Here is a 27,677-nt window from a genome sequence, read left to right on the forward strand (position 1 = left end):
GATCTGGGGACCACGGCTCGATCCCCGGCTCCGGCGGCAGGTCAGCCCAGCACCATGTGACTCTGGGCAATAGCTTGCTTAATCTTCCCGACGGCCCCTCAGCGCCTAGAGACCCTTACGGGTGATTGTGCGCTTTACAAATGTGGACTTTACTTTACTTTTATCTTTGTAAAACTAGTATTAACAGAACAAGAAAGAGAATTGAATAATATATCTTCTTTCTTTGTAGATATGATATACCAATTAATGTGTGACATTGGATATCGGATATATACTAATTTTTTGTCTATCTTTCTTTGTTTTTGACTATGTGTTCATGTCTGAATGTGAATATCCAGCCGGGAGAATGATTCTTCAATAGAACCCAGGTGAAAAAGTTCCTTTTTAAATTCTCACAATTATAAGCAGTAGCGACATAGGTCCTGAGGAATGCAGTGGATACCTGTGGGATCCTACAAATCTGCAGAAACATGTCGACCACAAATTATTGGTAGCCATTAGTTAAAACTACCAATTTCGCACTACTTTTTTATTCTTTAGAAACATCGAGGTCCGTAATAAACATATTTTCCTCATGCTTATCTAATTTCAAATCCACTAAGAGCACAATCCTTCACTGTTTGCACTTATACACATATTTTATATGCACTGCTTTACAGTAGCCCCCTGGGACCCAGTTAAGTTGTCATTGGTTCCTTTCTTGTGTAAAACGAACTAAACTGGAGTCAAACAACCTTCCTTCATGGTTTGAAGGAACCCATATGATGAAAAGGGCGCCAAGGATCAGCTACTGATGGGTATTTTTCTCAATCATGAATGAGGTACCTCACAGTTTTTAGTGAAATACTGTCACTAAATATTCTTTTCAGCACATATTGTCAATTGCATAGAAATTCGGTTTACTTTTGACCCACCACTATTTTTTGTTATTAGTTAGGGTATGTCGGTGAACCCTCACCATGTGACCCGAGTAAAACAGCTTCAAATGCGGAAGTGAATGACGCGAACCCGTGTTCGAAAATCCTATGCGGATGATGTGATATCACAAATGCGTTAAAAAATGTAATGACAAACTGACAACGAGCATGCAAGTAAATTAAATGCGTATATCCATACTTAACAAATAAATGCTTCACAATATACTAGACAAAATTTCAAACAGTCATAAGGGTACAAAGGACTAGGTCAAGCCAATGCATAATGATACAAAGTTCTGTGTCAACTATAAAAAACAAGAAAGTTCAATCCGGTCATTCATCCCGAATGGATGCATGGAATTCAATTTTCTGATCCAAAAGAACTCTGCTCTTAGTCTCTGTTTTAAGGGGTCCATGTCTCGACGTTGTGGGATGCACTCCAACACCATGAACTTCAACTGTGCGATTTGATGGCCTGCTTCCTTCCAATGACAGGCTATGTTGGATTTCATATTGGCAAGCCGTATATTACTTTTGTGTTCTGTGATGCGGACCTTTATTTTGCGTTCCGTTTGACCCACATATACTTTGCCACAAGGGCCTTTGATGACATATATACAATTCATGGTGTCACACGTACTAGAATGACGGAGTTCAATGATGTGACCTTTCGTGGGATGCCTGAAAGTTTTCCCTTCTATCACGTTGTTACAATGGGTGCAATTGTGGCATTTAAGCATTCCTCTCCAGTTGTGAGTCGTTGTTTTTGGTGAATTCAATAGTTCTTTCAGATTTTTCGATCTTTGAAAAGCAAATGTGATTTCACTACTGTACAGGTCCTTGAGATCCGGTTCAGTTGTGATCAATGGCCAATGAGTATTGATAATTTTTTTGATTCTAGGTGATTCTGCAGAATACTTCAGAACACATACAGTCTTTTTTTCAACATCTTTATCTTTGGTTAGTAACAAAGTATATCTGGTTAATTTTTCAACCTTCCGCAGCGACGTATCCAAAATATCTTGTGGATAACCTCTTTGTCAGTACTTGGTTGTCTGTGCTTGCATTGATTCCTTTAAATCCGTTTCATTCGTGGTGATTCTTTTTAGCCTGACATATTGGGACGTTGGTAGATGCTTTCTTAAAGCGTCAGGGTGGAAGCTTTGAAATAGCAGACATTTCAACCAAAGATAAAGATGTTGAAAAAAAGACTGTATGTGTTCTGAAGTATTCTGCAGAATCACCTAGAATCAAAAAAATTATCAATACTCATTGGCCATTGATCACAACTGAACCGGATCTCAAGGACCTGTACAGTAGTGAAATCACATTTGCTTTTCAAAGATCGAAAAATCTGAAAGAACTATTGAATTCACCAAAAACAACGACTCACAACTGGAGAGGAATGCTTAAATGCCACAATTGCACCCATTGTAACAACGTGATAGAAGGGAAAACTTTCAGGCATCCCACGAAAGGTCACATCATTGAACTCCGTCATTCTAGTACGTGTGACACCATGAATTGTATATATGTCATCAAATGCCCTTGTGGCAAAGTATATGTGGGTCAAACGGAACGCAAAATAAAGGTCCGCATCACAGAACACAAATGTAATATACGGCTTGCCAATATGAAATCCAACATAGCCTGTCATTGGAAGGAAGCAGGCCATCAAATTGCACAGTTGAAGTTCATGGTGTTGGAGTGCATCCCACAACGTCGAGACATGGACCCTTTAAAACAGAGACTAAGAGCAGAGTTCTTTTGGATCAGAAAATTGAATTCCATGCATCCATTCGGGATGAATGACCGGATTGAACTTTCTTGTTTTTTATAGTTGACACAGAACTTTGTATCATTATGCATTGGCTTGACCTAGTCCTTTGTACCCTTTTGACTGTTTGAAATTTTGTCTAGTATATTGTGCAGCATTTATTTGTTAAGTATGGATATACGCATTTAATTTACTTGCATGCTCGTTGTCAGTTTGTCATTACATTTTTTAACGCATTTGTGATATCACATCATCCGCATAGGATTTTCGAACACGGGTTCGCGTCATTCACTTCCGCGTTTGAAGCTGTTTTACTCGGGTCACATGGTGAGGGTTCACCGACATACCGCCTGCCCATTGGTTCACTAGAATGCAACACGTGACTAACCTCTGTACTAATCACAGCGCGACATATTCACGGGTCAACTACTCGAGAATTTTTAAGATCCAGCATGTTGCGGCACTAACGTGAGTGTTTGTTTGTAATGGTTTCCACTTTGTCCAACCTTCTGTTTGCGAGTAATATTCTATTTTGGTTCCATGTCGTACAACCTTTGGTGTAATACTGGGTAGTGAGCTTCCATCGAAAATACATTAATAATGCACAGGGTTCAGGCACGTTACGTCGTATAGCCAACAAATTGGTGTTCCATCCATCACAAGTTCCCCATCCCGCATGCAGCCCACAGACAATTGCGTATTGGCATGATGAATGAGTAATGCAAATGTTGAGAAACTTATTATGTGTGTGGAGTAACTCATTTGGTTCTGTTTTGACCCTTATTTTCAGACCCCTGACGAAGGGTCCTATTCTTATGACCCGAAATGCATTGGGTGGATGTAAATAACTGCAAGCATGTCGTAACTTGGATTATAAGATGAACATTATGATCAGATGAAAAGAATTCATGAAATTTTTCAAATAAGAATTGATTTTTGAAAAATCACAAGATCATGTTTGAATAAACTTTATTCAGTTGAAGAAACTCCAGTGTTTCAACGTTTATTGAGCGCACAGACTGGTGGGTAGCCGCCGCTACTCACAACATTTCTCTCCATACTCTCCAGCCTGTCACAGCTGTCCCTAGGTGCAGCAACCCGTGGATGGTCTAAGGGAAGAGAAACATTCTGCACTGGATCAGGACCAGTTGCACATGCTGGAGTGACTGCTTGCGCCAAGGAGCCTGGTGGCAACCGCTTCTCTGGATGATTTTTAAGGAGTTCAATGGATAGACGGCGCTCAGCGCGTTTCTCTGCCAGGGCAATTTCCTTGTCTATCTCTCGACTAGCCCTGACAAAATATTTATCTAAAGGGCCTAGTATAGAGACCCCTACGGTAGAGGGTAAGGAATTAGAAGTACACATAGACATTCTGGAATCAACAATAAGTAGGAAATAATAAATAAATGAATCTTGGTCAGTATTGACGGCTTCTTAGAGAGTCCCGAAAGTATAATGGACCTTGGCACTAGCAGTTAATAAAGTCGAATGAAGGGCGACTTACTGAGACAGAGTCCAGAGAACAGGAAGAGGTCCTGAGCCAGATGTTAGAGGATGGGCCCAGCCCAGCCTCCTGCAGCCCCTGACGGCCACAGACGGCCCGCCCTTTGCCCGGGCTTCGCCCCGGTCTTCGTCCCGCGCGCGTCCCGCGTTCGCGGGGATGGGAGGAATCAAGTAGGGAGAGGAAGAGGCGGGGCGGGGAAGAGGCTCCAGCTGCGGCGCGTGCCTAGCCGCTCAGAATGCTGGGCCTCGCAGTCCCGGCCCGACCTCGCTAACCAACAGTACCCGCGAAGTCCTTGGACTTTCTCAGCCTCGGGAGAGCACTGAGCAGTATGCTCCTTCAGGCGGCAAGCAGGGCTCCAGGGAGAGCAGGGCAGAAGAGTCCACAAGTGTCTACGGCTTGCGAGCAGCACCCGCGAAGCGGGTGCCGCAAGCCATTTTCTGGAACTGCTGAGAGGCGGGGCGGGGAAGAGCCTCCAGCTGCGGCGTGTGCCTAGCCGTTCGGAATGCTGGGCCTCGCAGTCTCGGCCCGACTTCGCTGACCAACAGTACCCGCGATGTCCTTGGACTTTCTCAGCCTCGGGAGAGCACTGAGCAGTATGCTCCTTCAGGCCACAAGCAGGGCTCCAGGGAGAGCAGGGCAGAAGAGTCCACAAGTGTCTACGGCTTGCGAGCGGCACCTATGTTTATTCTTTGTAATCAATCAATCAGGGACACCCTGCTGCTCAGCCTCAGGAATAACTGACAGTACACTTAAACATACACAAATAGAACAGTGGATGACCTCACAGAGGCTGGCTGAGCAGCAGAGTACAAGACACTAAGAAAGGACAAAGAAGGAGGACGAGCAGGATACAACACACCTTCCCCCTTTAATCGAAGAGATGAAGAAGATAAAACAGAGAGCAGAAGAGCAGAAGAAAGTGAGGTATCGGGTTCTGTCAGGCCTACATACTCTGCAAAATCTCTCGAACACCATACAATAGAAGTTGGCACGGAAACTGGAAATGCAAAAGACAAGTTTATTAAGACCCCATGGGGTGGTGGTACATTCCTACAGCACCCTTCGGCAATGCAAGAAGTATCACACCGAACACCGGTGCGCGACCTCTTTTATACAGTTTAACAGCAATAAAAAGATAGGCGGTATACTTTTGAACAACTTTAGGTACATATAAGGGCATTTTTGGAACACAGCCAGTATGTGGGAGGGGCTTAACACCACTGGTCACTTTAGGGAACATTCCTAAGGAGTGACCACTCGTTAGTCCAGAGATCAGATGTACGCATGCGTGGGACTGACCATTGCTAAAAATAGCCTGTTGCTGGGCAGGCTAAAGGTTCATTGGCATTGAAAAAGGACGAAAGGGCACGCTGACCACGAGGCCACACGTTCATACAAAATGGAAGCCACCAAATACAAAATGGCCCCCGAACCTTTAGTCAAGTTAAGAGAATAAGTTTGTGTAGCTGAGCTAAACGCTAACTCAGGTGCTGCCAATTTACGACAGACGGCCCTTTTAGCGTTTAGCTGAAGCTACCTCATAATGGAAGTAATCCGGATGTTCGTCATCTATGTCAATCATCATGATCTTCCTTATTTCGGCATTACTCATTTGTACCTTTGTAGCAAGAGCTCATTTAGATGGAATACAGGCAGTAAGGCATACGGAACATAAAGTAGGACCACATTGGATACATAAACAACAAAAGAAGAACATCCCAATAATTACACATAGAACCGTTAACAGTTTCCAACCCCATGTATTAAGCATAGTCCAGAACCAACCAGAAAATGTCCAAGTACCATTGTCAGTATGAATCTCAACAGCTATTTTGTGCAATTTGGAAATAGCATCATATACAGATGGTGAATTATCTGGTACGTAAACACAACAACTACTTCCGATGATGCGGCATGCACCCCCACGATCAGCTAACACAACATCCAGAACCATTCGGTTCTGAAGCGTAACAATTCTCGTGATCTGAAGTTCTTCAGTTATGTTCCCTAAAGCGGAAGCAGTTTCATTAGCGACTGCTTCCACAACACGTGTTAGCCGCCTTATTTTCCTGCTGTTTAAAGCAGCACCAACAAAAGAAAAGAGACCCAAATTAAAATCCACATATTGCTGCAGGGAAGTATCGGTTTGGTCAATGCTATCAAGGTCCAATGTTCTCTTCACTCTGTTCAATAAAAAATCATGATACAATACAAAATCATTATGATACATAGGTGGGGCAATAAACACAGGGGGCAATACGAAGGATACATAACATGTCCCTAACCATCCAAGAGGAAGACGATGGTAACCTTTGTTTCCACAAATAAAATAAGTGTTTCGTGAGGCCACAAAAGAAATTCCATTCGGTGCATCAAATGTTAAAGTAGTATTACATTCGCTCCTCCCTACCGGAATTGTTCCTTTATTTCGGACACAAAGATCTGCTTTTGTATCAATTACGGTAATAACATGTAAACTAGACATATTCGTAAGTCTCTGATTAGTGAATATACGAGGTGTAGATACATTGTCCGGTCGATATTCTTCCCACTCAAATTTAGTTCCTTCCGCTTGTGGATAACCATCTCGATCATTGTAGCAGACTTTATTCAATCGGAAAAGTAGTCCACCTTTTGTCGGCCATCTCAAGGTAAAGAGAAGAGTATACCAAGCATTACACGAACCATTGTGCGAAAAGGGAAGAGGAATAAGCGGTGTTCCTCCTTTCTTTTGATGTCCAGGCAACATCCCACATACCCAACAATTTGATGTGTTGGTCATGTTGTGTGTGTGGTGCAAAATTTGAATGAAACTGTTATTCAAATAAGTCTGTCTATGTCTTTCTTCATGATAGGGCAAAGTAAAATGGAAAGGTTCAGATGGAATTGGAGTGGTAGGCAGTAAATAGTCCCGTGCAGGAAACAGTCTTTCTATAGTCCAAGCTATCACTGCTATTACCACTATTGTCACAACAAAAAGAACTGCACCCAAAACTCTTCTATTTCTCAATGTCATAGGTGCCATAGTACAAAGAACAAGATTTCAAGAACCAAACTAAAAAATAAAAATGTGGTGCTGAGAACCGAGGCTGCCGCTGGTGTCTTCTCCAAGATTCAAGACGGGTGTCGCTACACTGGCAGAACTGATCCCCCCCCCCTTGATATTCCTGGCTTCCGTTTTCACAAACCTCGGAACGGTTACCAACCAGTCACAAAAATACAAAAATTATTATTTCCTTAGCCGCAGATTGTACTTCACTCCACCAGAAACAGTGCGGTCCGGGAAGGCTCCCTCCGACTCATAAGACGTAACAGCTGGGCTCTTCTCCGCGTCCAAGATGTCTCGGCAGTCAGACAGTACAGTAGGGTCCACCAGATCCGGAGAGACACGTCGGCAGTGCGTTGAGTGTATCCACCGCTTCTTGTTCGTGACGCGCACAGCCGTTCGCGTTGCCAGCAGTACCTGTTCAGGGCCACGCCACCTCGGCTCCAAACTGCTGGATCTCTCGAACGAACGGACCATCACGTGGTTGCCAGGACGAAGATCATGAGCCTCTCCAATGGAATTGTCGGGGAGCGCTTCTCGAACCTGTTGATGAATAGAAAGTAAATCATTTGTTAATCGTGCCAAATAATCGTTCATCATTATACAAGGCACATCATGTATCAATCGAGGCTTTGGAACTCCCCAAATATTCATAGGCCTTCCAAACACCACTTCATAGGGTGTGAGGCCAGATCGGGAATGTGGTACTGATCTGATAGACAGCAAGGCCAAAGGCAAAGCATCCGGCTACTTCAAGGACGTGGATGCCACAATCTTTGCTAGCTTCAGCTTCAAAGTCGCATTGTATCTCTCCACTAGACCTGCTGACTGCGGGTGGAATACAGCATGAAATGTTTGCTTAATTCCCAATCCTTTCAAAACATGCTCCACTACTTTCCCAACAAAATGAGGACCATTATCATTCCACAAAAATTTACAAACACCATAACGCGGGAAGTACTCTTTAAGTAACACCTTAGCTGTTGTCAATGCTGTATTATCCTTCGTAGGGTAAGCCTCAATCCACTTGCTGAAGGCACACACCACCACTAGGACATACTTGAGGTTATTACAGCGCTCCAGCTGGATGTAATCCATTTGCAGTACTTCGAATGGTGCAGTAGGTGGAACAAACCCTCCTTTAGGAGTATAGGTCCCTTTAGCAGGATTGTACTGTAGGCATATCAGGCAGGTCCGTACTACTCTCCTGGCCGTACTGGCAATCTCAGGATGGTCCCAGACTCGTGTAAGCAATTTAGTAATTGCAAGAGCTCCAACATGTGCCAGCCCATGTGCCATTTGAACCATTGCTTGCAAGTAAGCAGCAGGCAATTTCCATTTCTCCATGTCTTTGCTTCTCCAACAACCCTCATCATCTAGTACTGCCTCTGTTGCCCATTTTGCGAGTTCTGCTTCAGATGCTGACTTCTGTATGTCTAGGATTTCTTCTCTAGCATCATGCCATCGTTCAGCTTGTGATCTCACCACATACATAGTGGAGTCATTCCGCAGCATGGCAGTCTCTCTCGCTATTCGGTCTGCAAAAGCATTTCCTTGCCCTATTTTGTCGGTAACTTTCTTATGTGCACTACACTTGATTATCGCCACCTTCTTTGGACATAACAGTGCGTTTAGAAGGTCACATACCAACTCTCCATACATAATGTGTGTTCCATGCGAGGTCATAAACCCTCGTTCTTTCCAGAGTAGGCCAAAATCATGCACTACTCCAAAAGCGTAACGGCTATCAGTGTAGATATTCACACTTAGACCAGCACTTAACTCACATGTTTTCGTTAAAGCTATCAATTCAGCTGCTTGGGCCGATTTCTGCGGTATTCGTGCTGTTTCTACCACTGTTTTAAGTGTCGTGATCGCATTGGTTGTGGAAGCCGTACCATCTGGCAATCTCACACACGATCCATCAACCCACAGTTCCCCATCTACATCTGGGAGTGGCGTGTCCTGTAAATCGACACGACCCTTTGTTTGTTCGTCAGTCAGAAAAACACAGTCATGTTGTTCTTCCTCCTGGGTCTCAGTAACAGGATATGGCAATAAAGTAGCAGGGTTCAAAGTGGCGCACCTCTTCAATGTAATGTGTGGCGCCAACAGGGTTAACTCATATCCCGTTAAACGAGCACTGGTTAGATGCTGCGTTTTCGTTTGGTTCAATAGAGCATCTACCGCATGGGGAACTAACACCAACAATTTGTGTGATAAAACTATTCCCTCACTCTGCCGTATAGCTACTGCTGTTGCTGCAACTGCTCTCAAACATCCAGGCAATCCTCGAGCCACAGGATCGAGTACTGCTGAAAAATATGCACAAGGTCTCTGTTTGTCTCCGTGTAACTGCACTAAGACTGACAATGCACACCCATCCTTCTCATGTACATATAATGTAAAAATCTTCATATAATCTGGTGTACCTAGCACTGGCGCAGAACAAAAAGCTTGTCTCAATTGCTCAAAAGCGTTCTGACATTCATCCGTCCATTCAAGGGGAATCGATGCAGTTTTAGACAGTAATGCTAACAAAGGTTTTACAATGTGCGAAAATCCTAGTATCCATTGCCTACAAAAGGACGTCAACCCTATAAAAGCACGAACATCCTTTTGAGTGCAAGGGGCTGGTGTGTCTAATATTGCTTGAATTCGATCTGATGTTAATGCACGTCCCTCCTTAGACAAAAGATGACCGAGGTAGGTCAACTTTGGTCTACAATATTGCAGCTTTTTCCGTGATATCTTGTGGTTGTTTTTAGCAAGAAAAGAAAGTAAGGAGAGTGTACTCTCCTCGCATTGCTCCTGTGTGTCCGCAGCAAGCAAAATGTCATCGACATATTGGATAAGAGCCACCCCAGACTGTAAATCGAAAGTATCAAGCTGCCTTTTTAAAGCCTAGCTATAAATGCTAGGACTTTCTGTGTAACCTTGAGGAACTCGACAAAATCTATATGATTTATTACTTAGTGTAAAACCGAACAAATATCGGCTGTCAGGATGTATGGGGATCGAAAAGAAGGCATTCTTCAAATCGATCACCGTGAATGTAGTAGATGTGGATGGAACCAAAGTAAGTGAGGTCGTAATGTCAGACACAACTGGATACTGGGGTACAACTATCTTATTAATCTCCCGCAAATCAATAATAAAACGATAAATTTTGGTATCTGTATCTTTCTTTAGGATTGGAAGAATTGGACTATTGCAAACATTGTAGGGAACTTCTTCTACCACCCCCGCCGTTATCAAATCATTCACAATGTGTGTTAAAGCCAGTTCACCTTCTCTGGAGATCTTATACTGAGGAACACGTGGCAAAATCTCTCCCTCCTTTACAGTAATACGTACAGGAGGAATAACCATCTGACCCACATCAGTATCGGAAGTAGCCCATAATGTGCTAGGAAGGGAACCTAACGCATCTGCTTCTTGCATAAGGCATGATCTCTCAATTTCTGGATAGTTCTCATTCAAAATAACCCGCACCCCTTCAGGGGCACAGCGTATTGTTGCACGAAAATGTTTCAACATGTCTAGTCCCATAATGTTATCTGGTGTATTTGGAGATAATAGAAACGGACATGGGGCAACAAATTTATCAATGTGAAAGATAAGAGGTTGAGACAATGGGCTTAAAGAAGGTGTTCCATCGAACCCTATTGCTGTAATTGTTTCGCCAGACAGGGGAGCCCTTGGAACCAAGTGTTTGGACAGAGCGCTACGAGTAGCTCCTGTATCAACCAGAAACTGATCAGTAGAACCCAAAACATGTGCTGATATATATGGACCCCTCTGATTGACTGGTACTTCAACCGATTCCACACCCCATCCTACGCAATCCTATGCATATCTATTGTCCTGAGACTCAGTATTCTCTCCTTCAGCTATCTGATATTGATTCCGCCGATCAAAAGTATTATGCTCAACCTGTCCACGACCCCTCTCTTCAAACCTACCACGATCATTCGATCCACCTCTCGGTCCTGAATAACTATTCCGTGACCTTCCACTTCCTCGACCCCTCTGACTACGCTGTTCGCGAAGTACCGGACAATCTGCAACCCAATGTCCAAACTGCTTACAGTATGCACACTGATCCTCAGAAATATCAGAACGGGGAGAAGACGCATTATACGATCCTCGTCTACCTCTATCACTTCCTCTCTCACCATAAACCTGAGCCAACATCACCTTCGTCTTCAAATCTTTCGCTTTCTTATCACTACTTTCTTTAGCCTCCAATTCTTGTCGTTCATAATATTGAGCCATAGTCAATAAAGAGGCAGGGGTTGCCGTGGTCCATGAACTTTCACTAGCCTTTAATCGTTTTGCAATCTCTGGCAGGAGATTAGCTACATACTTATCAACGAACAAATGCCTGCCTGTATCTTCTGTCAATGATTGACCACTGTAATCATGAAATGCTTCCTCGAAACGCGGAAAAAAGTCAGAAACCGTTTCGTCCGGCTTTTGTTTGCAGGACGCCAATACTGTCCAATCAATCTTTTTAGGGGGAACAAGCGTCTTTAATTTATTCAATATAGCTGTTGGTAAATCTAAAATTAAAAACCTTTCCACAACTTCATCTGCAAAATGATCTAAAAAATACAATCGGTCCTTCTCAGACCATTTACTCATAACATTTTCAACCTCTGAAACATTTATAGTATTTATATTAAGTTTACGAGCAATCGAACGCAATTCCGTCATACGATCAGTAGATAACCTGGTACGCTGTTCAGTTTGATTATCCTCGTCCGATTCCTCATGCGGAGCTGTAGGCGAAACATACGGAGGCGGGCTACGATCTAATAATGAGAAATCATCTATTTCATTAGTAAGGACAGGATAAAGAGGACGTCGAATAGGAAACTGACCATTAACCTGCAAATTACGTTCTCGAATCTCTTTCTCTTTCTGTTCCTGCAACTCCTTCTCCTGCAACTGTAAAGCTTTATCCCGAGCAGCCTTTCGCTGCTCTTTGTCCGCCAAGGCTTCCTCACGCTTCATTCGTTCTCGCACCGCTTTCTCCCACATACGCACACAATCAAACATATCCTGTCTAGATCTGCGCTGAAACAGACATTGTTCCACATACTGAACCTTTCGTAAGTCGTACGACCCATGTAGTGGCCATTGCAATTCACGATCATTTCTAGTATATTTATGCCATAATGTACTATACATTATGGGAGGTATACCAAATTTTATGTACATTTCTCTATTAGGAGTTCCCTCTGGGGGAGCCGGCTGAGATTCATTTAATCGATAATTGGTACCATTTCCAAAGCAGCACATTCCTCGGAGTGTGCTGAGAACAGGCATGTTCATAATTTCACGAAAGCGTGATACTACATAAAATGGCACTTAAGTGTACTTACGCACGGTGTGCCGTTCAAACAAATTCAAAATCAGAGAAATATCCCTACATTCCTGCCTATGTGAGGTGCACTCCACATATAATTCAAATCATAGGTCCAAACGTTAGCTAACTCATACAAATTCAAATTCAAATTCAAAGTCAAAAAGCCACAGTAAGTGTCAACAGACTACCTTACCAAACATAAGCTTACCAAAGTATTTCAAAAGCGTCCAGATTCCAACTGCCAAGTTCCGTAGCCAAATCAGCCAAACAGGCTCTACACGACAGGCCAAACGATCAAGATCTCAGTCGAAGACCGGCGCCACCTGGAAGGTCAGATCAGAAGGAAAGGAAAAAACACCGTGGGTGCCGAGACTCGGGTCACTCAGTGGCAGCGTACTCGTCCATAGCGAATTTCCAATCCTTCGTCGTGACCTCTCCTTCGGGCATCCAAGTCGCCGATGAGTCCCTTCGTGGTCGCGAATTTGAGGTATCGGGTTCTGTCAGGCCTACATACTCTGCAAAATCTCTCGAACACCATACAATAGAAGTTGGCACGGAAACTGGAAATGCAAAAGACAAGTTTATTAAGACCCCATGGGGTGGTGGTACATTCCTACAGCACCCTTCGGCAATGCAAGAAGTATCACACCGAACACCGGTGCGCAACCTCTTTTATACAGTTTAACAGCAATAAAAAGATAGACGGTATACTTTTGAACAACTTTAGGTACATATAAGGGCATTTTTGGAACACAGCCAGTATGTGGGAGGGGCTTAACACCACTGGTCAGTTTAGGGAACATTCCTAAGGAGTGACCACTCGTTAGTCCAGAGATCAGATGTACGCATGCGTGCGACTGACCATTGCTAAAAATAGCCTGTTGCTGGGCAGGTTAAAGGTTCATTGGCATTGAAAAAGGACGAAAGGGCACGCTGACCACGAGGCCGCACGTTCATACAAAATGGAAGCCACCAAATACAAAATGGCCCCCGAACCTTTAGTCAAGTTAAGAGAATAAGTTCGTGTAGCTGAGCTAAACGCTAACTCAGGTGCTGCCAATTTACGACAAAAGGAAGAACATAAAACGCACAAAAATAAACATCCTCTTCACAATGGTGGTGAGATGAGGTAAACGCCAAAGGGCAAGGGTACAAAGTTGTACCAACACCATGAGCTAACAAAAAAATGCAAGCATGACTAAACGTGGTAAAGTCCACAAGGTGAAAATTCCACAAAATGAGAACTGAACACCTCAAAACCAATAGAGCAATAATAGTACAGTACTCCAATAATAAATTTGAACACCTCTAAAGAATAGATCACCTAAGTAGTTCATATTGGATAAGCAAGTGCAAGAATGACTAAAAATAGTTATGGTAAACCACTTGACAAAATCCACATTAGAATGCAAATGGAAAGAAAACCCATTCTTCACCGGAAAAATGGAGCTGAACACCTCAATGGATATTGAGCAATAAAGGTTCAGTACCGTCAATCATAAATAAAATTTGAACACCACAATATAGAGCACCGAAGTGGTTCAGCATACGTAAGCACCAACAGAATTGAGCCCCAGGCTCATCACCAGTAAGTATAAATAGAACTGAGTATTTCAATAAGAATAAAACACCTCTAGCGAAGTAGAGCACCTAAGTGGTTCACAACATGTGTGCATAAATAAAACTGAGCACATCTACGGCTCCTCACAAACACTGAGCACCTCTAAGGCCCATTAACAGCAAGCATAAACAGAATGGAGTACCTCGATAGATATTGAGCAAATAAATGGCTCCAACAAGCGTAGAAGAATTAAAATTCCTACAAATAATCACCAGAATAAATATAATTGAGTACCTCAATGGAAATTGAGCAAGAAAGTGGCTCTGCACAAGTACGCATTAACAGAATCAAATACCTCAAAAACACATCACTAGAAAATACAAATGGAAATGAACTCATCAAATAAATTGAGCATCTAATGGTTCATTTCAGTGCAAGTAAACATAGAAATAATTGAGCGTCTAAATTGCTCATTAAACACCTCAAACAAATTGAGGCCTAAAGTGGTTCAGGACATGTAAACTAAACAACTACAACACAAACGGGATAGAGCACCTCAAAATATATATTGAGAACATAAATGCCCCCCCCTCCCAGCTCTGAGCCATCCTGAGATTCAAAGGAAGCATTGTAAACTGACATGCATGAAATGGCTTGCATAAAGTATCACATAACAGGTAATTAATCACAATAAACTGTAAATCATCAGACAAACAGCACAGTTCGTAAATTAATAAAAATTCAAAGTGCAGGTGACAATATTTCAAACATAATAAATTTAAATAATAAATGTAGTCACCGTTGTCAGATTTTCGGAGGGAGATTCCTCCCTGACTGGTAGACTGAAGTGTGAATGAAGTAAGCTCCACTGAGAGGAAAACGGCAAAAACACATCATAGTTGGCAACCCAAGACAGCAGGAAACAAGTAGATTCTAAAATGGCCGTGCACAGCGCAAGCTGCACCGGGTGGTTCTTGGCACGTAGGTGCTGCTGGATAAACCTTTGTGAGGGGCAACTGCCTGCAATGGCATCAGGAAAAGGAGTAGTCCCAAACAGGCACTGTTTGTTGCTTTAAATTTCACTCAAATGCAGCACCTTCACAGTCACTTCACAACGGGACCCGACCCTTGCCCCCAACTAAAGTGTGAATTATTCATAAAACTTCAACACATGTACATGGGCTGACATCCTTGTGGAAAGGTAGCTCGATCCAACACAGGTAAAGTAGATTTAAAATCAGGAAAACGCTGCGTGCTGCAAAATCTCATTTGAGAAATGATGACTTAGCCCAGCAGGGTTCACAGACTCTCCGGCTCCCCTCAGGTATGTTTACCAACTGTTAACAGCACACCAACACAGGTTGATTTTACAGCTCTGATGACACCACTTCCCACTCAGAATAAACAATCTCACTCTCAGTCATTTAAAAGTTGGTACGAGGCAATTAAAAGCACCAAACACTTCAGTAAACTGAAAAGACTCTAAACTTGTAATATTGAATCCCCAACCTTCAAATCGGTAATCTGTTTGTTATCTGCAGGTTTCAAGTATCAGATCATATGAAGTTCAATAAATATCCGATTGGAAGGCAGACTTTTGACATGTCCCAAGCAACATACCAACGCTCAACTTACTTCTGTAGGCTGTCTGATATTGTAGAAAGCATAGGAAATGGGTGCAATTCAATTCCTCTTAGTTTCTTAAGTAATTCCCTGTCAAGCGTAGTTCAGTTTCTCCAATCGTCGCCTGTGTAACATCCAATAAATAATGATGACTTCTTAGTTGCTGTGTCAGGATGTATGTTTATTCTTTGTAATCAATCAGGTACAGTATGTAAATAGAATGGTAATCCAGTAAAAGTCCCCACCGGGAGTAGCCACCCTGCTGCTCAGCCGCAGGAATAACTGACAGTACACTTAAACATACACAAATAGAACAGTGGATGACCTCACAGAGACTGGCAGAGCAGCAGAGTACAAGACACTAAGAAAGGACAAGGAAGGACGAAGAGCAGGATACAACACATCTTCCCCCTTTAACCGAAGAGATGAAGACAATGCATCTGAGTCAATTTCCTTTAAGATTGACATCACTCGGGCAGCAAACAGACTTGGACTATTCCTTTACCTTTGAGGAAAGTAACAGAAACGTTGTTGTGTTCTTAAAGCTAAGAAAACTGTCAAATTCTGGCTTCCAGGTTCTCTATTTTGACAGAAAAAAAATTGGAAAAGTCCAGTGTAGTTTTGTATATTTTACTAACTATATTATTTATTAAGCCTGTACTGTGGGAATTCTATACAGAAAAAGTCTTTGTGTGGCTGTTTAGATGTCAATAGTCTATGACTACATGATAAGAATGATCAGGTTTAAGCACAGGAAATAATGGATTATTCCTAGGGGAGACACAAGGCTCAATCACACCTTGATATTCTAACTGTGATAAAATCTTCCTAACAGGGTGTTTAGCTTCATGATTAATATGATATTGTGCTTGCACCTGTGGGCTATATCTTACTGGTAAAATATTTAATTTCATTTCAAAATCTTTATTTCGGTTAAAACAAACCATAAAAGATACACAGACATATATATTCTTTGGGACCAGGGGTGCAAACATTTTCAGAATTATCAGGACCATTTTTCCCATAATCAGTTGATCACGATTTCGTTCTATACAAGGTAGTTACAGTATTGAAAAAATAAATAAATAAATACCAGGAATAATGTCATTAAATAATACTACCAGAAAATATTATAAAAACAGTATTAAAATATACATAGTATATATAGTATTACTTCTATTCCATATGACAAAAGGTAAAATACATGATTTGCAAGTGGTTTCAGTATCTTTACATCAATTCTACGGCCCATAAACCCCTCTTCACCTATTATTATTAAAACTGGTAAGTTACTCTAAACCATAAACTATCACAGTTTAAGACCCCGTCTTCTACGGGCTATTTCCACAGCAAAGAGATATCGACTTATGCTGAATACAATAGCCTGAGTTGTGTCACCCCTAAACACTCTTTCTGCTTCCTTTAGTTGTCTTAATCCTAAAAGGCGGCAGATGGGTCTTATCCATTTCTTCCGGATGTGGTGATACGCGGGGCATATAAATAAAACATGAGCCTCATCCTCCCTTGAATCCATATCACATAATTCACATTTTTCTGACATATCCTTTCCCGTATTGTCTTTATTACATGCCCATTTCGCTGTATTAGCTTTAATTTGGAGTATACCATAGCGAAATTTTAGATACAATGATTTTGCCATGGTTGGTAAAATTTCGTCCATAAAGCATTCAAAATTGCTCACTATTTTCATATCAAAGAACTTGAGAGTTAATGCTCCAATTTTAGGGTTGCGTAATGTGGAGTTAAGAACCTTTCCCTTAGCAACTTTTTACAGCCCAGGGTCAAAGATTCAGGATCTGTCCAGTAGTGATATTGGGGCACATGCATCAAGGTAAATTGCATTCGCAAACGGTGCAAATCGCAAAATTCGGCCGTTTGCCAATGCAATTTCCTTTTTTTGGATGCATCATGTTTTTTCATTTTTTCGCAATTTAAGGAATCGCAATTATGTTGCGATTTCTTAAATTGCGATTGCATTTAAGAAATCCCAATTTGCGATTTTTTAAATGCAATGCATCACACTTAAGAAATTGCGAATTCGCAAATAGGAAGAGGTAAATTACCATGAAGTTCACCTTCATGGTAATTTGCGAAAACTTTGAAAAATGCACAAAAGTGCATGTTTCAAAGTTTCATTTTACACACACACATGCCCTTGGGGCATGTGTGTGTGAAAAATGTTCTTAAAGTGTTCTAAAAATGTTCTTAAAGTTAAATTTCAGGGGTGCGGGGGGGGGTCCTTAATTGCGAATCACAAAATGAGAATGGCTTCCCATTCATTCCTATGGGCCTCTAGGCCCATAGGAATGAATGGGAAGGGATTCCTTAATTGCAATTCGCAAATTGTGAATCGCAATCAAGGAAAATTAAGAAATCGCAAAAAAAATTGTGATTTCTTAATGCATAGCCTTTTACGATTTCTTAATTGCGATTCCTTAATTTTCGCAATTAAGAAATCGCAAACGGCAACATTGATGCATGTGGCCGATAGCCCCAGCTTAATGAGCCAATTTTCAATATGGATCAACCATACCAACCGAGTCGTATTCCTTATTTCCATGATTTCTTTGAGGGCTTCTCTGTGGTCAACTAATTCGTCTGTTGACCACAGTCGTATCCAATATAACAGAGGTCGTAGGATGGCATGGTCATCAGAACGGTGTAGATTCAAATCCCAAAAAAGTGGGGCTAGAGGGGTACGTCGTGGTACCGCTAATAGCTGCCGAAAGAAAATATTTTCATGTATTGAGAAGGCATGTTTAGCTGCGTAACCCCATAATTCCGCCCCATAAAGTGTGGCAGATTGGGCTTTCAGGGATTGCAGATTGGGATTGCAGGGGTTACAGCTCTGGAATAGCTATTCTTATGTCTTCTAGCTATTGGGGCTAAATTTTGTGTCAGGATTGTTTTACTTTTGTCAATTTGTGACTTCCAATTCATTTTTGTGTCTAGAGTCATACCCAAATAGTTAAAACTATGCACGTATTCGATCATATCATTAATAATAGTAATAGATCTTTTAAAACTCTTGTGGGGGCTAATTGCCATATACTTGGTTTTGGACGAGTTGAACTCCAGGCTCTTACCCTCACAGTAAGATTTAAAAGTGTCAAGTAAATTCTGCAAACCTCTTGGAGTCTGCGAGATTAAAATAGTATTGTCTGCAAATAACAATGCGGGCACTACTTGGCTACCCAACTTGGGAGAGTCATGCTCACAGCCCAAGAGGGTATCCGGAATGTCATTAACATACAAGGAGAACAGGGTCGGTGCCAGCACACATCCTTGCCTGACACCTCTCTTTATATCTATACGCTCTGATAGTTCTCCATTTGGGCCCCATATCACCCTAGCGTAGTTGCCCTCATGCAACCTAATGATTTGTTCAAGAATTTCCCCTGGGACACCCTGATCCCTTAATCTCGTCCACAGGTTGCCTCTGGGGACAAGATCAAAGGCCGCTCTGAGGTCAACAAAAGCCACATACAGGTGAGAATTTCTAATATTAATATATTCCCAAACTATACATAAGAATCTAAAAACTTGATCGACAGTGCTAATTTTTTCCCTAAAACCAGCCTGGTACTTGGTTAAAATAGAATTTTCTTGCATCCAAGCACTTAGCTTGCTTAATACTTGACGTGCAAATACCTTTTGAATAACGTCAATCAAACTAATAGGTCTATAATGGGCCGGATTAAGTCTGTCACCCTTTTTAAAAATGGTCACAATTTCAGCACCCTTCCATATGTCAGGGATTGGCGCACCTCTGGTAATTTCGTTACTAAGGGAATTGATGCACACGTTACTACTTGTGTAACGATATATCTGTAAGAGACAATATTTAGTGAGAGATTCCTTACCGTAGAATATCCCGAGGCGTCAGACTGGATCCGGAAACTTTTGCGTAGCAAGAACCCTGCGCGTCGGTAGGCGTCGTCTGCGGCTCAGTGTCCGTCGTCGGCGTCGTTAGCGCCGGAATGACGTCGCCGGAGTACTTAGATGCCGCTCTCGCGCGCTGACGTCAGTTCTTATACACAGCTTTTCCGCGCCAGATACGCAGACCCATGATAGAACCAACACTGGTGCCATGAAACTAGGGCCCTGAAAGGGGATGACCTTAACGCTAGATATCGGTTCCCAGAACGGGGAGGATGGGTGGGTCGGTAAGGAATCTATCACTAACTAATGTCTCTTACAGATATATAGTTACACAAGTAGTAACTTGTGCATCTGAAAGAGACACGTTAGTGATAGATTCCTTACCTTAGAATATATACCCCAGCAATACCAACCCCAGTGGTGGGTCTGCGAACCAATAATCACACCAGAAAGTCCTGGAGGACGGAACAGCCAAATAAGCCATCCCTCCGGACTTGGCTGTTCAGGCAGTAGTGTCTTGTGAACGTGTGCAACGAGGCCCACGTACCTGCCTGACAAATGTCCTGCAAGGGGACTCCTCGGCCCAGGGCAGTAGTTGTCGCCGTGGCCCGAGTGGAGTGGGCCTTCAGCCCAACAGGAGGTTCCTTTTTAGCCAAAGAGTAACATGCCTGGATGCACAATACGATCCACCCAGAGATGGTCTGCTTGTGCACCGCCCGTCCTTTCTTAGCGCCCACGTAACCAACAAAGAGTTGGTCATCCACCCGGAACTGGAGTATGCGATCCAGATAGTAAGAGAGCGCACGTTTTGGGTCCAGACGGTGGGGCCTCTATTCCTCTTTCGAGGGATGCGGAGGCGGAAAGAAGGTGGGAAAGGTGATGGACTGACCGATGTGGAAGGCTGTGACTACCTTGGGCAGGAAAGAGGATTTTGTCCGCAACACAACCTTGTCCGGATGGACAGAAAGGAAAGGAGGTTTGGAAGAAAGAGCCTGGAGCTCACTCACTCTTCTGGCAGAGGTGATGGCAACCAGGAAAGCAGTTTTCAGAGTAAGAAGACGGAGAGGAAAGTTATGAAGTGGCTCAAAGGGAGCGCATATCAGATAAGTAAGTACAAGGTTCAAGTCCCACTGAGGCATCACAAATGCAACAGGAGGGAACATGTGTGTGATGCCCTTCAAAAACCTATTTACAATTGGGGACTTGAACATAGATGGCTTATCAGGTAGCCTTAAGAAGGCGGAAAGGGCATAAAGGTAGCCCTTGATAGTGCCCAGAGCAGAGCCCGGCTGGGCAAGAGAAAGAAGGAAGAGGAGAACCTCAGAAAGTGGGGCAGAGAGTGGATCTACAGCCTTTTCTGTGCACCATGCCACAAATCTATTCCACCTGAAAGTGTATACTGTGGAGGGTATGCCTGGCTGCCAGAATGACATTACAGACTTCAGGAGGCATGTGAAATGGCCTCAACTGCCGCCTCTCAATCTCCAAGCTTGTAGGTGGAGACTGGACAGGTTCGGGTGGAGGACCGTCCCCCGCTGCTGCGACAGAAGGTCCTCCCGAAGAGGCAGACAAATCGGGGGATCAACCGACATGCTGAGTAGCTCTGGATACCAATATCTTCGTGCCCAGTCCGGAGCCACAAGGATAACTTGGGCCCGGTCGCGCCTGATCTTCTTCAGCGCTCAGGGCAGAAGTGGTATAGGCGGAAAGGTGTACAATAGACCGCAACTCCACTCGCGACGAAAAGCGTCTCCGAGCGAGTGCTGCCTTGGAAATTCCAACGCGCAGAACTGATGACATTGCGCATTCTCTTCTGTGGTGAATAGATCTAACCAAGGCTCTCCCCACTGCTGAAAGAGACTTTGCGTCACGTCCGAGTTCAGATGCCATTCGTGATCCATCATGCACCGACGGCTGAGTTTGTCCGCCCTGGCGTTCAGAGAACCTGCCAGGTGTTGAACCACCAGGGTCACGCACTGATGTTCCAGCCACTGCCAGAGGCGCAGAGCCTCCTGGCAGAGGGTCTACGACCCCACCCTGCCCTGTTTGTTGCAGTACCACATGGCGGTGGTGTTGTCCGTGAACACCTGCACTATACTCCCCCGGACAGAGGGGAGGAATGCCTTCAGTGCAAGACGGATCGCCCGCAGCTCCAGAAGGTTGATGTGGAGCTGGAACTCCGCTGGAGACCAGAGGCCTCTGATCTCCGCCTCTCCCATGTGGCCCCCCCAGCCCTGGAGGGACGCGTCCGTCACAACTACGTGCTCCGGTTGGGGTAGGAAGAGGGATCTGCTGCTGACCCAATCGCGGTCCGTGAGCCACCACTGCAACTGTCTTGCAGTGCCCTCCGAGATCAAGACATGGTCGGACAAGTTGCCCTGATGCTGGGCCCACTGAAACTTCAGGTCCCACTGCAGAGCCCGCATCCACCACCGGGCGTGATGCACCAGAAGTATGCAGGAGGCCATCAGCCCCAGAAGCTGCAGCGTCAACCTGACTGAGACTTGGGATAAAGGCTGAAAGATTGGAATCAGAGCCTGAATATCCCAAACCCTCTGTTCGGGAGGATAAACCCAAAACTGTGCCGAGTCCAGAACCGCTCCGATGAATAGGAGCTTCTGAGAGGGACACAGATGTGACTTCGGCACATTGATGGAGAACCCCAGCAAGTGCAGGAGGTCGGCCGTAGTCTGGAGGTGGCTGACGACTGTCTGGGGCGAGCTCGCCTTCAACAACGAGTCCTCGAGGTAGGGGAAGACTGAAACCCCTAACCTGCACAGATGAGCTGCGACCACCGCCATCACTTTCGTGAACACCCGTGGGATGCTGGTAAGGCCAAAGGGGAGCACGATAAACTGAAAGTGCTCCTGGCCTACCGTGAACCGCAGGTAACGCCGGTGGGCCGGCAGGACGGGGATGTGAAAATAAGCGTCCTGCAAGTCCAGCGCTACCATCCAGTCTCCAGGGTCTAAGGCAGCTAAGACCTGAGCCAATGTCAGCATCTTGAACTTCTCCTTCCAGAGGAAGCCGTTGACGTTCCATAGGTCCAAGATAGGGCGTAGGCCCCCTTTGCTCTTCTTCGGTACCAGAAAGTTCTGAGAGTAACAACCACACCCTACTTCTGGCACAGGAACAGGCTCGATGAGCCCCTTGGCCAAGAGGGCCGTAGCTTCCTCTTGCAGAAGTTGCAAGTGATCCCCCGACACGCGGTGGTATTGCGGTGGCATGGCTGGAGGGGTCGCCTCGTAGGGGAGGGAGTAGCCCCTTCAGACGATTTGCAGCACCCACATGTCCGACGTGACAGTGCGTCAGTGGAAGTGGTGATGGCGAACCCTGACCCCCACTGGCGTCACATGGGCCTGAAAGCACAGACTAGGAGGGTTTTGAGGCGGATGTTGCAGGGGGAGGTGTGGACTGGCCTTGCCGTTGTCCCCGACCGCCGCTACGTCGGTTTCCACGGCCGCCACCGCGCTGTGTATTAGTCTGCGGTGCGTGGCTGGCAGCACGTATGGGGGCGCCCCTTCCGTTGCCATGAAAGGAGCGAAAGGCACCCGTTTGCTGGCGTGGGCCCGAGAGGCCCAGGGACTTGGCCGTAGCCCTGGAGTCCTTAAAAGGCTTAGGCACATGGTCTGCCTTGTCGCCAAACAGGCGACGGCCATCAAACGACATGTCCAGAAGGGTGGCCTGGACATCAGCCGAAAAGTTGGCGGTCCTCAACCAGGCGTGGCATCGAACCGCCACCGTTGTTGCCATCGCTCTGCCCAGTGAGTCCGTGGTATCCAGCCCACAATGGATGGAATAGCGTGCCACATCTCGACCCTCCGCAAGGGCTTGGGCGATTTTAGTCCGGGCCTCCTCCGGACATTGTGGCAGCACGTCCGCGACCGTGTCCCACAGAGTGTGGGTGTAGCGGCCCAAGAGGCATGCGGTATTGACTGACCGCAGTCCCAAACTCAGGGACGAGAACACCTTCTTACTGAATTGTTCGTACCTCTTGGATTCCCGATCGGGCGGAGCCGTCGGGAATGCGGTCTGGGAAGTAGAGGCCTGGATAACAAGGCTCTCGGGGGTGGGGTGGGTGAACAAGAAGCAAGGGTCGCCCGGAGCTGAGCGGTAGGGTCTGGTCACGTTCCTATCTACAGGCTGACCTGTAGCGGACTTGGACCAAGTGCCCAAAAGAACGTCGCACAAGGCCTCATTAAACGGCAGCAGAGGCTCAGTGGAGCTTACCTGAGGTTTAAGGACCTCAGTGAGGAGGTTAGTCCTCACGGCCGCGATGGGGAGCTCTAGGCCCAATGCCTTGGCCGCCCGCATCAACACTACACTGTAGGCAGCCCCCTCCTCCATAGCCACAGTTGGAGGGGAGACAAAACCAGTGTCTGGCAAGGTGTCCAGGCCACTGGCATCCCCAAGCTCATATGTCCAGTCCTGTTGAGACTGGCACTCCTGTGCCAGAGGGTCCACAGACCTCTCCCAATCACCCTCGTCACCCATAACCTAAAATTCAGGTTCAACAGATGGGGGCGGTTCGTGGAAGTAAAAGTCTCCATACGACGTCGAGAAAAGGCGCCCAGCGGGGCAGCTCCGGCGCCGGAACCGAATCAAGGGTAGGATTGGGGACGGCGTCGCCCGTAGGCGGCGCCGGGGGCAACACCCTAGGGGCCGGCGCCGGTGAGGTCATGAGGTCGACCGGCGACGACCCGGATCCGGAACCGGATCCAGTGGGGGCCTGCGGTGCCGGGAACGAAGTCGCCGGCGGCGCCGGGACCAAAGCACCCGACGGCGTCGGAGCCGAAGCACCCGACCCGCTAGGCCCCCCAGCTGGGACGGCTGGTCCCGAAGGCACCATGGAGCCCGGCAGAGGAGGGAGGGACCTCATGGCCATGAGGTACCGCTCGACCTCCTCTGGCGTCACACCGTGCCCAGGGACCGGAAGGTATGGGGCAGGTGGCGACGCCTGCCGCTCCGTCAGAGCCGCGTGGGTGGTGTCACCTGAACCCCCGGCCGCATCGTGCGAGTGTCAGGGTGGGTCAGAAGAACTTAGACGCCTTTCCGACCTCTCATGCCTCTTACCTGAAACCTGGAACCTGAAGACCGATGCCGACTCCCGGAGGTACGAGGGCTCCAACCCCGCGACCGGTCCCTCGACCTCCTGTGGGACCGGCACCTCGAACGGCGCGGGCCGACTGCCGGAGCTCAAGCCGCTTGAAGGGACCGCTCCCGCCTAGCCTTAGACGTCAGGGCCCAGCAGTCGGAGCAGGTTCGGTCGTCGTGGTCGAGGCCTAGACACTGAAGACACCGGCGATGGGGGTCGGTGACCGACATCATGTGGCCACACTTAGAACAGGGTTTGAACCCGGGCATCCCTACCAGCACCGTAGGAGTCGTAGCTACTCGAGAAAACAGATCAAATGGTCAAAAAAGTTTAGTCAAAAAGTGACTAAGGGGTAGAGCTTCTCCGGATCTGCGCTAGCTGGCGCGGAAAAAAGAAGAACTAGCGTCAGCACGCAAGGGCGGCGTCTAAGTACTCCGGTGACGTCATTCCGGCGCTAACGACGCCGACGACGGACGCGGACGACGCCTACCGACGCGCAGGGGTATTGCTACGCAAAAGTTTCCGGATCCAGTCTGACGTCGGGGAATATTCTAAGGTAAGAAATCTATCACTAACGTGTCTCCTTCAGATATACGGGGCCCATATCATATTCTCGTGTTTCCAAAGGTCCCCAGATACCCTATCCGGTCCTGGTGCTTTCCCAGGTTTGATTGCCTTAATGGCTGCCATAGTGTCTGCATACTAAATGATAGGGGAGTCGCACATCAATTTGGTCCTACGTCCTCATTTTCAAACCTTTGCTCATTTTCTCCACATGAATATAAGGTGGAGAAGTGTGATACCCACACATTTGCTTCCAAAAACACATCCCTAGACGGGGTCCCTTCTTTTTCCCCCTGGCTATCAAGGCCCAAAATGAGGTCTGGTCTTTTAGTTTACAAGCTTCTAGCAATTCTTACCAGACTTGTTGGGGGCCTTTCTTTGCCCTTACTATTGTCTTCTTATATAATTTCCTTTTTTCCCTTAGAGTTGACATATCTTTACTTTTTAAGGCTACTAACAGTTCTGTTTAGGCATGGCGACATGTTTTGTCGTACCACGATCTACCTTTTAGCAACTTACTTTTACCAGTATTTACTCGTTTAAAAGCACTGGTGAGTATTTCTCCAAGACCCAATATCATTTTCCCATGAACCTCTATTGGAGAAATTTTCTGGGCCGAATAATCAAACCAGGGGGGACAGTAACTTAACATAAAGCTCATAATTTTGTTTTAATACTGCAGTCGTTTCCCATGACTACTGGCCACTTAAGTGCTCTGCGATTATTGGACAATAAAGGGTCAATACTCAAGCACTGGGGGTGAGATATCCCCTCCGCAGGCAACTTAACCATTATATTTGTGAGGGTCAAGATAAGTGGATAATGGTCGCTCTCTATGCGATCTTCCACCACCAGATGTATCATCATCGGCCATACGGTTAGTGTGACCATTATGTAATCTAGATGACTGGCACAACTGCCCCATCTGAAGGTAGGTCTAGTTGGGCAATCTGATGGCAAGCGGCTATTACAGGCACGCAAGCCATATGCCACTGTCAGACGGAGCAGTTGAGATGCAGCTTTTGAGCAGGGTACTGTTACATTGGTCTCGATTCCAGGGATATTATTAGCGTTGTCTTCCATCTCAAGGATGTTTTCCAGACCCGTTATAGGTTCGAACCTTCGATTGAAGTCCCCTCCTATATAATCATCAAGATCTTACGATCAAGCCTAGAGATAATATTATCTAACTGTGCTATGGTCTCTGATTCCTTGTTTGAGGACAGAGGTCTGCTATAAATGTTTATAATGCAATTTCTCTGTTGTTAGTGTCTGTGAACTTTATTCCTAAAATATCTAGACTATTACAATCTATTTGCTTAAAATTAGTTCCTAATGTGATCCTTGTCCATATTATCAGGCCTCCCGAAGGTCTTCCTTTATTCACATTGGTTGCGGGTACACAAAAGGATCTATAGCCAATTTTAAAATAGTTTTCAACACCCCACGTTTTTTGGAATAATATGATGTCCCCATTATCAATATATTCGTGCCATATGGGATCACTCAAGTTTTTCCTTATACCAGCAATATTCCAAGTCCTTAATTTAACCTGAGTTTGAGTCTTAGGGCTTGGTGTATTATTTTCCATGCTTGTGGATACTTTAGGTGCTAGGGTTTTAGGATCAGCATTTACAGTCAGTTCACATTCAGTTAAATTGGAAACCTCAAGCATGTTACCTTTGTTTTTCCCTTCATTTAAAACTGGATTTTTAGGGCTATTATCCAATCTCCTAGTATTGGCTGGTTCACTATTTAGGGCCATATCTATTATACTAAGATTCAACGGATAATTCCCTTCTGTGTTACTTACTGTTGGAATGTGTTCTGGCCTACTATTAGAGGCTGTAAATTTGTTCCTTTGGTGGTCACCCATACTAATGTTTTCACCCACCCTGTTTGGGGCGCAAACCCTCGGGACTGCTGAATTCCATCCTGCTTCTCCAAGTCATTCTACATCATCCAGCCCATATAACTCGGTTGGTAATAGGAACAGAAAAATTGATATTTGGTCTTTCTAACATCCCTTCCTGCGTTCTTCCTGAAAAGTAGTGGGCTGGTAGGGGCACAGGAACTGAGTTGTAAAAATAACTTAAATCTTGTGTGCCAATTCTGCTCCAATTTCTGTGGAGCCGTTGGTCACAGATAAATATCACTACGCGCCTATCCCTGAAGTTTACAATGATAGAATCCCCAGGTATGTCTTTGGGTCTTCGACCTACCAGTTAGCTCTTCTGGCAAACAAGATTTCCCCATTCATATCTCTGGTAAGTAGTCTATTCTTGCTTAGCCAGAATATAACTTTATTTTTTC

The 27,677-nt window shown here is 45.2% G+C and overlaps 1 long non-coding RNA gene across 1 annotated transcript in view; it reads right to left on the minus strand.

Annotated features, from left to right (window-relative positions):
- The window catches only part of LOC144771532 (uncharacterized), a 272,356-nt gene extending 256,304 nt beyond the window's left edge, over positions 1 to 16,052 (minus strand). The window contains exon 1 of the long non-coding RNA XR_013599331.1: positions 15,815 to 16,052. This is a non-coding gene — a long non-coding RNA (uncharacterized LOC144771532). The remainder of the gene's footprint in view (positions 1 to 15,814) is intronic.
- Positions 16,053 to 27,677: the final 11,625 nt, after the last annotated feature.

Source organism: Lissotriton helveticus, chromosome 8 (genome assembly GCF_964261635.1).
Source record: "Lissotriton helveticus chromosome 8, aLisHel1.1, whole genome shotgun sequence".
NCBI lineage: Eukaryota > Metazoa > Chordata > Amphibia > Caudata > Salamandridae > Lissotriton > Lissotriton helveticus.